The 10,001-nt window shown below is 41.5% G+C and overlaps 1 long non-coding RNA gene across 1 annotated transcript; it reads left to right on the top strand.

Annotated features, from left to right (window-relative positions):
• The first annotated feature begins 4,095 nt into the window (after positions 1 to 4,095).
• On the top strand, positions 4,096 to 8,308 carry LOC121004999. Its single transcript, XR_005779854.1, has 4 exons — positions 4,096 to 4,134; positions 4,374 to 4,446; positions 4,776 to 4,879; positions 8,268 to 8,308. It is a non-coding gene; the product is annotated as an uncharacterized LOC121004999 (long non-coding RNA).
• Positions 8,309 to 10,001: the final 1,693 nt, after the last annotated feature.

The following is a 10,001-nucleotide window of genomic DNA, read 5'->3' as shown; positions in this document are numbered from 1 at the left end:
CTGTTTGCGGTTGTCTAAAATCCATTCAATACACGTCCTGATAGGGGACATAACAGGGATTAAACTGATGAGAATAGTACTACAGAAAATACCAGACGCAGTGACCGTGGATTCAAACAAAGGGGAGGGAGCCAGCGTTTTTTTAACCATCTCCCCGTTCGAAAAATCAATTCAATTCACCTTACGGGGACCCTTGGTGTTGTACGTGGCTGGGTACAGGAAGAAACCTTGAATGACATCAACGGGACATGGCTAGCGTGGTATCCAACCTTGTGCAAATGGGGAGTTTGCGGTTGGGCAAATGGACTGTTTGCGGTGCATTAAAAGGGGAGTTTGGTCTGTCAATGTCTGTGAAGCGGGCGTAACCCTTACACTACCTGATCGATGCAACATCATACCTGATCGTATACACACACTGGATGTTTTAAACCACGTTGTTCAAAAAAAAATTGGATTGTTAGGTGATTTATGCCCTTTATGGATTAAAATCCAACTCTGCGTCAACTATGTAATTTTCCATGGGAGTTTTGCCATGGATCCCCCTCCGGCATGCCACAGTCCAGGTGTTAGTCCCCTTGAAACAACTTTTCCATCACTACTGTGGCTAGAAAAAGTCCCTGTGGGTTTTAAAATTCGCCTGCCTATTGAAGTCTACGGCGGTTCGCCCGTTCGCGAACATTTGAGGAAAATCGTCGTTACAACCGCTACATACAAGAAAACACGCTTTGTAACTAAGTAATTTGTCACAATGCAAATTTCTTTGTGAAATTTGGCGAAGCAGCTAAATCTCATTTTTAGTAACTTCACTAATCTCTAGTTGTAAGCTGTAAAATGATGATAATCACAGTGATCGCTTAACAAAAAATCAGACGCACAAACTTTTTTTTTTCATATACTTTTGATAAAAGTGCCTTATTTTGTACCTGTCCACAAATTTCTGGACTGTCACCCACCCTGAACTTGTCCTCCAAATAAAAGCCTTTATACTGCTACACTGTCCCATCCTGCTGTTTCCAGGGCGCGATGGAACAAAGCGCACAAGTGTCCCGGATTATGGAAACAACCGAGTGGCCTGGAGCTCTGTAACTGCCATTGTAGTGAGAAGGAGCTCCACAAACAGTATAGCAGAACAAGCCACACTGCTTCCAACTATAATGCCAGCTACTGACCCACTATAATGCCAATGTCCCACCACACTGTCAGTGTCCCACCATAATGCTAATGTCCCACCACACTGTCAGTGCCCCACCACAGTGCCAGCTAATGATCTACCACAATGTCAATGCCCCTCCATAGTGCCAGTCCCAGTGCCCACCACATTCTCAATGCCCAACCACAATGCCAATTTTCCACCATACTGTCAGTGCCCCACCATAATGCCAGCTAGTGACCTACCCTCCATGAGCTAACCACACAGCAGATGATTTGAAGGGCAGACAAAACGTTCATAGAGTTGTTTTTGCTCCCTTTAAGGGCTACAATCAGGGGCGGACTGGGAGCTTAAAGTGGCCCTGGCAAAAAAATAATAATAAATAGCCCTATGTAGTAGATAGGTCCAAATTGAGAGAAGGCGAGGAAACACAAGTAGGTCAACAATACCATAGCGCAAAATACCTTCCCATCAGAACCACTGGCCGGGAACATGAATACCTGATTCTCACAGCTTTAGAGCTTGGTATATACTCGGCTAGCAGCAGAGAGGAAGCCTTAGGCAGCCCCCTGGGCATCAACCCACCAGGAGATTTCTCTGTTATATCTATGGCCAATCTGCCATTGGACACATATCTTGAAGACCAAAGCCACAAAATTTATTTTCTCTGGTGGGAATGGAGTAAGCAATTCAAGGTGATCTTGTACACCACAGAAAAGATTCTAAAGATTTGGCTAAAAAATTTAAGTGGGAGCCATATGTGGAATTTGGTGTAAGTAAAGAATTTTTGGTACAATGTAGGTTTTAAGTAAATTCTTCCTGCCAATCCACAAAATAAAAGCACCTAAGACATAGTGGCCTTGCAGTGTTCTGGGGGATGGGTGTCTTTTCCATAGTTCTTCACCTCATAGCAGTGTCTTGAAATGCTGATTGTCAAGGATTCATTTGAGTCCCAGATATAGCTGATCTCTTTGAAGAACCTTTTCCAGGAGCAGGAGCTCTGAACTTTGCTTCCTCTCCACACAGTAGTTTAACAGAAACCCCCCCTCCAGGCAGGAAGCAGGACCAGCCCACTCCTATAGAGAGGAGAGGAACGGGGTGGTTAGCACTCTTACTTGTTAACACTTGCCTTCCACATCCTTGTTAGATCAAACTGCCACAATCATATAAAACAATATATAGCATAATACATAGTATATACAATGGTAGGACCCCCAAATCAGCAATAAGTAATTCGTCACAAATCAAATTTCTTAGTGAAATTAGAAAAAGCACCAAATCCAATTTTCATAACTTCACTCATCACTTAATATAATATATGAAGGGGCAGGTTTAATATGCTTTCACTCCAGAATTCTGGCTTCAAACGGTCTCAAAATAGGGCTTTCAAGTGCTTTTGCGCTCGCTTGCGCAAAAATGTTGTGCCGTTTTGCATTTTTATACCACTCACTCCAGTTTTGCAATGTGGGTGGAAAAGTGGATGTGGTTAGCTATGTTACTGAGATTTACTCCACATTTATAATTGAGACTTTATTAAAAAATCACAAAAAAGGTCACAAATTTAATCCAATAGGAGGATGGAGTAGAAAAACTGGACTCGTTTTCTTGACAAAAGAATTAGGTTTAAGGATAAGACACATTTATCAAACAACATGAGACGTTTGATAAATCTAGCAAAAAATAAAATAACACAGACCACAACAAAACTGACTTCAAATACTCCCTGGTTAGGATAAATTCTTCCCAATGTCTCTATGACTTTATCACAGGTTTATTAGAGGTGGCGTTCCCCTTTTAATATCACTGCTCTATATACAGTTCTTTATTCAGACTATATCTCTGATGACATCAGCAGCAGCCAGAAGCCCCGCCCCCTTAGAATTCTGATACTGTGTGACATCACAATGCTATGTCCGGGCTTCCATGTGTTGGGGGTGCACTGGATTCTTTTGAGGGTTAATTGTTGGAGAAAATGGATGCGAGAAGAATTGCTCTTCTGTTTCTTTTCTTTTCTATATTTTCTGTTGATGGAAAGCCCACAAAAACACCTGCAGGTAATGGACATTATCTCCGGGGTTTATCTCACTGAATGGGGACTAAATATAGTTTTTCTCCTGACATAATTATGGTTCCTAGAGGCGAAACTCGTTTGTAGTCTCTGTGGCTTGGAGCTCAGGTTATAAGACAGTGGAATGTGTGTGACATTGCAGCTGAGCCCCATTTACTTGAATGGCAGTGAACTGTAATACCGTACACAACCCATGGACAAGAGAGGGGCTCTATTGAGTTCAATGTATGTATATGTGTAGTAGACACCCATTTCCAATAGTGATGGCACCCAGAAAGGTATCATTAAATCTATGGCTATGCAGGGAATTTAGAGCTCTGTATCTGAAAAACGTAGCACTGATCGCTATGAAGATGTACAGTAGTAAGGAATTAATCAGCACAAAATTATGAACATCCGGTCTAAACTCATTTTAGTTGCAATATTTAGTGTCAATAAAGTTTCTATTGGGGGATTTTTTTTTACTTAGAATATCCCCTTCTCATATAATGTGCATCTTTTAGGTGTTATCTCTGATGACATCATCAGTAGCAGCAGCCTCATCCCCAGAGCTCTGATGATGGTGACATCACACCGCTGTGTCCAGTCTTCTATGTGTTGGGGTACATGGGAATCTTTTGAGGGTTTGCAGTTGGAGATGGAGCTCAGCAGATTTCTCTTGTGTCTGTTGGTGATTTTTTTGTTTGTTTTGCTGAACAGAAAGTCCCAGAGACACCGGGCGGTAATGGACGTTATCACTGGGAGCGTTGTGTAGGTTTCTAGGGTTCAGTTAGTATCTCCACCTCATGGTCCAGTTTAGGGGTTCAGCTGCTGATTGATTTCATGTCTTTATTTTCCTTCATTCTTTTATGGACAGTGACTTTCCATGGATCACCGCGGACAACGCGCGGTCCGGACAGCGGAGGTGCGAATAACAGTGAGTAGTCATTTAATTCCTTTCCTATAATGATGTGCCCCTTATCCAGATGTTACCAGTCCACAGTCTAGCAATCACCACCACTATACCCAGCCAAGCTGCCAGTGCCTACCAGCTGATGTCCTCGTGAAGGGCCCTGCTGGCATCAGGAGGATCTAGAGATGTTGGACAATGTCTTGTAGAATGTTTTCTCTCTATAGTAAGAATTAATAACAAGCATCACGTTTCTTTATTACCAGACATATTGCGCATTGTCCTGCCGCTTTTAGGAATTCTTCTTTTTGCCGGAATATTTACCATCATAATTTGCTGGTGAGTTTCCTTTTTCTTCTACTCTAAACATCACATTATTCGTATAAGATTTAATGTCTGACCTACAGGTGGCGCAGTAACTACAGCAGCCAGTCTATAATACAGGGGCTGGATCGGACAGTGCTATAATCAGGTAGTCGCTGTCCTCCCTTTCCCGCTGCTATATTATGATATAATATACACTAAGACACCAGATCCTTCCTGCTTGTTATACTGCACCTTTATATCCCAATCTCTGTAGTGGGGGAGGGGTCCATGGGTGTTTTCTGATGGGGAACTGAATATTGTCATCTGTACGGCTCATCTAAGGACTTTTCTCTGTCTCACAGTTATATGGCCTATCGTCGGCGTGCAAAAAAGAAAGAAATGGATCTAAAGGAACTAAAGATGTTTGAGGAAGCGTTTTTAAAGATGGTTGCAGTGAAGAAGCCAGGTAATAATTACTATTTAATAACTTATATAAGCGGGGTACAGATAGATCCTAGGGTGACCTCATATCTGGTGATCACACACATTGGGGCTCCTTCTATTACCCCAGAAATCAGCAGAATGCAGTGATGAGACAGCTTGTGTCTGCCCTTGAGCTGCACTGCTATATTATTGCATTAACAAGTCCAGCATAGAGAAATAACCCTTAAAATAATAATTTTATTGGTATACCTTAAAAGGATCCCACTAGGGTCCACTATACATAACATCAAATATATATAAAGAAATGAACGTGACCGATATTCACATCCAGCATATAATAATAATAGCCTGGGGTCTGGGAATGATTATCCCTATATCTACCCCTATCCTAAAGCCTCAGCCCAGGGAGGACTCCTGATGGTGGAGGCCCCCTGTCCACGTACCTAGACTACTACCCCTTACAAATCCCTAGAGGAGTGCAGAGAGGGGGTAGCACTAGATTACCCCAGGTTGAGGTGAGGATAATTATTTATCAATATATATAAATCAGCTGAATGGAGTGAAAAAACAAAAAATACAATAAAACATAAAGTACAGACATATACAAAACATAAAGTTGGTCTGGGTTGACTGGGTAGTCAAACACCTTGGCTACCTCTTGGTAGTCAAACACCTTAGCTACCTCGACGTGTTTCCCCCTAGACAGTGCTATGGGTTCATCAGGAGGTGTAGTCAAAACTGTTGGTCTATACAAAATAAATGCAACTGGATAAATACTGACATATAGCCAGGTCACATAACAAAATAATATAAGATAGGTGCCGGCATATACAAACTAGGATAGTCGCTCTACAATTTATGGATGCAGGGGGATGTAATCAGGCCAATGGATGTGCTTGATAGCATCATTTAGGGCCGATTATATGTACATTTTGACACTCGTGCCCGTGTTGGGCTCCTTCAAGTAGCAGATGGTGTGCTCCACATCCTTTAGGGCAAAAAGTAATAATATACCAGGATCAGTTTGGTGTTCATCACCCAAAAATATGTGAAATCATTAGTCAATAGTCAGTGCTGACTCACAGTTCAGATGCTAGGGAAGCTCCCAACAGGATGCTGTTTCTGTTATCCTGTCATATAGTCTTGATAAGACCCGCACTACAATCAAAGGTTATAATCACCAGTGGTACTCACACTGAATTGACACTAGATAAACACCAGACAAACTTTCAAAGTCTGTAGTTAAAATGACCGAGGTATAATTGACTTACATGTAGGAGTCCTTCTCTCTGCTCCTGTTCCCCCTGGTAGGCGATTGTGTGACTAATGTTGCAGCTGTATTTAAAATGCTGCCAATTAGCGCCCACAGCCTTATTGGTGATTCAATAGACTCCGTGTTACTCCAACATTATTGCATTGCTCATATTACTGAAAGAATAGATTCTGCTCCATATTCTACAGATGTAGCAGCGCTAGCGCTCACAGTGGAATCGCGTGAGTGCAGAGCGATATCCTGTTTAAATAGAGAACAAAGTGTGTAAAAAGAGTAGTTAGAAAATCCAGGGTGCAATTTGTGTTTCTAAACGGCAGATGGCGCATGGAACTGCAGTTTTATACTAGGGAGAGAGCGCGATCTACAGTATATACAGTCAGGTCCATAAATATTGGGACATCGACACAATTCTAAGATTTTTGGCTCTATACACCACCACAATGGATTTGAAATGAAATGAACAAGATGTGCTTTAACTGCAGACTGTCAGCTTTAATTTGAGGGTATTTACATCCAAATCAGGTGAACGGTGTAGGAATTACAACAGTTTGCATATGTGCCTCCCACTTGTTAAGGAACCAAAAGTAATGGGACAGAATAATAATCATAAATCAAACTTTCATTTTTTAATACTTGGCTGCAAATCCTTTGCAGTCAATTACAGCCTGAAGTCTGGAACGCATAGACATCACCAGACGCTGGGTTTCATCCCTGGTGATGCTCTGCCAGGCCTCTACTGCAACTGTCTTCAGTTCCTGCTTGTTCTTGGGGCATTTTCCCTTCAGTTTTGTCTTGAGCAAGTGAAATGCATGCTCAATCGGATTCAGGTCCGGTGATTGACTTGGCAATTGCATAACATTCCACTTCTTTCCCTTAAAAAACTCTTTAGTTGCTTTTGCAATATGCTTTGGGTCATTGTCCATCTGCACTGTGAAGCGCCGTCCAATGAGTTCTGAAGCATTTGGCTGAATATGAGCATATAATATTGCCCGAAACACTTCAGAATTCATCCTGCTGCTTTTGTCAGCAGTCACATCATCAATAAATACAAGAGAACCAGTTCCATTGGCAGCCATACATGCCCACGCCATGAAACTACCACCACCATGCTTCACTGATGAGGTGGTATGCTTAGGATCATGAGCAGTTCCTTTCCTTCTCCATACTCTTCTCTTCCCATCACTCTGGTACAAGTTGATCTTGGTCTCATCTGTCCATAGGATGTTGTTCCAGAACTGTGAAAGCTTTTTTAGATGTCGTTTGGCAAACTCTAATCTGGCCTTCCTGTTTTTGAGGCTCACCAATGGCTTACATCTTGTGGTGAACCCTCTGTATTCACTCTGGTGAAGTCTTCTCTTGATTGTTGACTTTGATACACATACACCTACCTCCTGGAGAGTGTTCTTGATCTGGCCAACTGTTGTGAACGGTGCTTTCTTCACCAGGGAAAGAATTCTTCGGTCATCCACCGCAGTTGTTTTCTGTGGTCTTCCAGGTATTTTGGTGTTGCTGAGCTCACCGGTGCGCTCCTTCTTTTTAAGAATGTTCCAAACAGTTGTTTTGGCCATGCCTAATGTTTTTGCTATCTCTCTGATGGGTTTTCTGTGTTTTTTTCAGCCTAATGATGACTTGCTTCACTGATAGTGACAGCTCTTTGGATCTCATCTTGAGAGTTGACAGGAACAGATTCCAAATGCAAATAGCACACTTGAAATGAACTCTGGACCTTTTATCTGCTCATTGCAATTGGGATAATGAGGGAATAACACACATCTGGCCATGGAACAGCTGAGAAGCCAATTGTCCCATTACTTCTGATCCCTTAACAAGTGGGAGGCACATATGCAAACTGTTGTAATTCCTACACCGTTTACATGATTTGGATGTAAATACCCTCAAATTTAGGCTGACAGTCTGCAGTTAAAGCACATCTTGTTCGTTTCATTTCAAATCCATTGTGGTGGTGTATAGAGCCAAAAATCTTAGAATTGTGTTGATGTCCCAATATTTATGGACCTGACTGTATATGTAGCTATCTTTCTATCACTCTATCTACTGTATCTGTCTATTTATCTATTTGTCTATCTATCTATCTATCTATCTATCTATCTATCTATCAATCTATCATCTACTCCAGGCTAGTGCTGCCGCTTGCGGGACACCTTGCCATTGTGGCAGGACATTGTTACAGTGGGTTAGTATTTGCAATTTCACTGAACCTAAAATATAAAGAAATAGCACTGATATTAAAAATGGAGGTACAATTTATGCTCTTTTCACACTTATGCTAAAATTTATATTTTTCAGCTCCATCGCAGGAGCAGAAAAGCTAAAATAATGGAGTCCTGCATCCATCCTATGATGGACAGTAGTGTTGAGCGAATCGAAGTTAACAAAGTGGACTTCGATCTGAATTTCAGAAAAAATTCGATTTGTCACGAAGTTGAATTTCCTCGCGCTTCGTGGAAATAATTAAATTCCAGAAAATACATACTCATTTCATCCATTTGCTCGTGAAGAGGCCGCTGCGGCCATCTTGATTGAGGAAAATGCGTCAAATCTCATGTGCGCTGCCGTGTGACATCACTACGCTGGCCGGGTGCAGTGACGTCTTCAGTATTGACATCACTGCGTCTGCCCACTGTGGTGACGTCATCATGTCAGCTCGGGTGAGATTTGGCGCATTTTCTTCAATCAAGATGGCTGCGACAGCCTCTCCGCAAGCAAATGGATGAGGTGAGTACATTTTATATATATATATATTTATTTTTTAACCCCAGATTAACCCCCTTATAGGCTGAATGTGACCCTCAGATGCCACCATTAGTGTTGAATCCAGCATCTGAGGGGCTCAATGACGTGGCGTGGCACAATTGCCATTCTCTGTCATTGTGCCCGCTACATACAATGGAATGAATATCACCAATAGAGAATGACTCACAGAAAAATGTGAGTACACGTGCTAAGCCTGCACGTACGATGTAACACCAAAAAAGAGAAACAAGGCTAGCACAAATAGTAATGGATATAAACTTTATTATAGTCTCAACAAGAGACAAGAATATATTAAAAAGCACATAAAAAAAAAACAAAAAAAAAAACAATACAATGGTAGGTGGGGAGCACTCAAGATAATGGAGCACCACAGGATAACAGAACATATCAAGGCTGGAGAGCTGGTACAAATATCCTACAGTGTGTACGTATGGCGCAAAGCCAAATATCAAATATATAGAACCCAGCCAAGGCTAACAGACCTAGATCAATATGAAGTACAATGCATGCCAAAATGTAAAGTGCATAGTGCAGAACATGACAAAGTGCATAAGTATATCACATGAAAAAAGCCATAGAAAAGCTATACAATAAATACCTGAGTGGTGAACCAACAGAGCCCCAACGCACGTTTCGCGTAAGCTTCTTCAGGGGGGAATGAGATTCGTTACAAATTGAATTTCCTTGTGAAGCAGCCGAATCGAATTTTGACAGACCCCACAGACTTATAATGGGTCTGTCATTTAGACATAAAGAATAACGAAGCATGCTGCGCTATATTCCCCATCCAATATGATGGAATTTCCAACAGAGCCTCCGATGGAAATGTGAAAAGAGCTCAAATGCTGAATAGACATTGTAGTATAAATATATGTATGGAATTCAATGCTTAAAAAATATGTTTTGTTAATGAGGTTTCAGAACATCTTCCACCATACAAACCTAGGCATTCCCTACCAGAAGAAACACCTCCACCAAGACCACCCAGGATACAAACCAGAAGCACTAGAAGGTAAATTGGCAAGATAAAATGAATCATAACCTACTGAACGTATTCTAATTATGAAGTCAGTACTTTATCATTGGAAGAGTAGGA

Source organism: Bufo bufo, chromosome 6, assembly GCF_905171765.1.
Source record: "Bufo bufo chromosome 6, aBufBuf1.1, whole genome shotgun sequence".
In the NCBI taxonomy this organism is placed as follows: Eukaryota; Metazoa; Chordata; class Amphibia; order Anura; family Bufonidae; genus Bufo; species Bufo bufo.
Note: the sequence above shows the minus strand (reverse complement) of the source record. Positions and strands in the feature narration are given on the sequence as shown.